Genomic DNA, 3,012 nt, shown 5'->3' on the forward strand with positions numbered 1-3,012 from the left:
GAAGGAATCTATCCTGAAATCCTATCTAATGGCGATAATTAAGGAGGATATCAATAAGTCACTGAAAAAATTACAGGAAAACATAGGTAAACAGGAGAAGGAATTGAATAAAGCTCTCCAAGACCTAAAAGTGGAAGTAGAAACAATAAAGAAAACACAAATGGAAGCAGACCTAGAAATGGAAAACCTAAGAAAGAGGTCAGGAATTACAGATGTAAGTATCATCAACAGAATACAAGAGATAGAAGAGAATCTCAGGTGTAGAAGATACCATAAAACAGATTGACACAACTGTCAGAGAAACATCAGAACAAAAAAACCTCCTAACCCAAACCATCATGAAATTCAGGACACAGTGAAAAGACCAAATCTAAGAATAATCAAAATAGGGGAGAATGAAGATTCCCAGCTCAAAGGACCTGAAAATGTCTTCAACAAAATCATAGAAGAAAACATACCCAACCTAAACAAAGAGGTGGCCATAAAGGTACAAGAATCCTATAGAACACCAAATAAATGGGACCAGAAAAGAAAATCCTCTCACCACATAATAATTAAAACACTAAACACACAGAACAAAGAAAGAATATTAAAAGCTGCAAGGGGAAAGGAACAAGTAACATTAAAAGGAAGACCTATCAGAATTACACCAGACTTCTCACCAGAGACTATGAAAGTCAGAAGAGTCTGGTCAGAGGTCATGCAGACTCTAAGAGAACATAAATTCCAGCCCAGGCTGCTATACTCAGCAAAATTCTCAATCAATATAGATGAAGAAACCAAAATATTCCAGGACAAAACCAAATTCAAGCAGTATTTACCAATCCAGCCCTACAGAAGATCCAAGAAGGAAAACTCCAATACAAGGAAGGTAACTACACCAAAGAAAGGAAAAGATATTAAACATCTCACAACAAAGTCAAAAGCAGAGAACCACAAAAGCCACCTACAAAAACAAACATATCAGGAACCAACTGACATCTCTCTTTAATATCTTTAATATCTCTCAATATTAATGGACTCAACTCACCTATAAAAAAGACATAAGCTTACAGACAGAATATGCAAACAAGATCCAGCATTTTGCTGCAAACAAGAAACACACTTCAATAACAAGGACAGACACTATCTCAAAGTAAAAGGCTGTAAAAGGTCTTCCAAGTAAATGGTCCCCGGAAACAAGCAGGAGTTGCCATTCTAGCATCCAATAAAATAGACTTAACCAAAAGTTATCAAGTCTGATGAAAAAGGACACTTCATATTCTTAAAGGGGAAAATACACCAAGAGAAAGTTTCAATTCTGAACATCTATGCCCCAAGTGCAAGAGCACCAAAATTCATAAAAGAAACTTTACTAAATCTCAAAACACAAATTGAACTCCATACAATAATAGTGGGAGACCTCAACACCCCACTCTCACCAATGGACAGACAGGACATTGAAACAGAAACTAAACAGAGACACAGTAATACTAAGAAAGGTTATGAACCAAATGGATTTAACAGATATCTACAGAACATTTCACCCTAAAACAAACAAATACACCTTCTCCTCAGCACCTCATGGTACCTTCTCTAAAATCGATCATATAATTGGTCACAAAACAACCTTCAACTGATCCAAGAAGATGGAAATCATACCATGCATTCTATCAGAACACCATGGCCTAAGGCTGGTTTTCAATAACAGCAAAAACTACTGAAAGCCCACACATACATGGAAACTGAACAACAATTTACTCATTGATAACTTGGTCAGGGAAGAAATAAATAAAGAAATTAAAGACTTCCTGGAATTTAATGAAAATGTTGACATGTCATAATCAAAATTATGGGACTCAATGAAAGCAGCACTCAAAGGAACAAAAAGAAGCAAATGTACCCAAGAGAAGTAGACAGCAGGAAATAGTAACACCCAGTGCCAAATCAACCAGGTAGAAACAAAGAAAACAATACAAAGAATCAACAAAACCAGAAGCTGATTCTTTGAGACAATTAACAAGATAGATAAGCCCCTAGCCAAACTAACTAAGGGGCAGAGAGGCAGTATCCAAATTAACAAAATCAGAAACTCAAAGGGAGACATAACAAAAATGGAGGAAATTCAAAAAATCATCAGATGCTACTATAAAAGCATATACTCAACAAAACTGAAAAATCTAGATTAAATGGATGGTTTTCTAGAAATATACCACATACTAAAGTTAAATCAAGTTCAGGTAAACTATCTAAACAGTACCATATTGCACAAGGAAATAGAAAAACCATAAAAAGCCCAGGGCCAGATGGATTTAGTGCAGAATTCTACCAGACCTTCAAGGAAGACCTGATACCAATTTTTCTCACAATGTTTTTCTTGGACTCATTGGCACAGGGGGAAATTTCCTAAACAGAACTCCAATGGCTTATGCTATAAGATTAAGTATTGATAAATGGGACCTCATGAAACTGGAAAGCGTCTGTAAGACAAAGGACATAATAAATAAGACAAATCAGCAACCTACATATTGGGAAATTATCTCCATTAACCCCACATCTGATAGAGGGCTAACATCCAAAATATATAAAGAACTCAAGAGGCTAATCACCATAAAACCACATGACACAATCAAAAAATGGGGTATAGAACTAAACTGAGAATTCACAACAGAAGTATCTCAAATGGCTTAGAAACACCTAAAGAAATGTTCAAAGTCCTTAGTGATAAGAGAAATGCAAATCAAAACAACCCTGAGATTCCACCCTACACCAATCAGAATGGCTAAGAACAAGACCTCAGGTGACAACACCTGAGGATGTGGAGAAAGAGGAACACTCCTCCATTGCTGGTGGGATTGCAAACTGGTACAACCATTCTGGAAATCAATCTTGAGGTTCCTCAGAAAATTAGAAATAGATCTACCTGAAGACCCAGCTATACCACTCTTGGGAATATAGCCAAAATATGCCCCACCATGCCACAGAGGCATGTGTTCCACTATGTTCATAGTAGCCTTATTTGTGATAGCCAGA

This window comes from Mus caroli, chromosome 14 (genome assembly GCF_900094665.2).
Source record: "Mus caroli chromosome 14, CAROLI_EIJ_v1.1, whole genome shotgun sequence".
Taxonomy (NCBI): domain Eukaryota; kingdom Metazoa; phylum Chordata; class Mammalia; order Rodentia; family Muridae; genus Mus; species Mus caroli.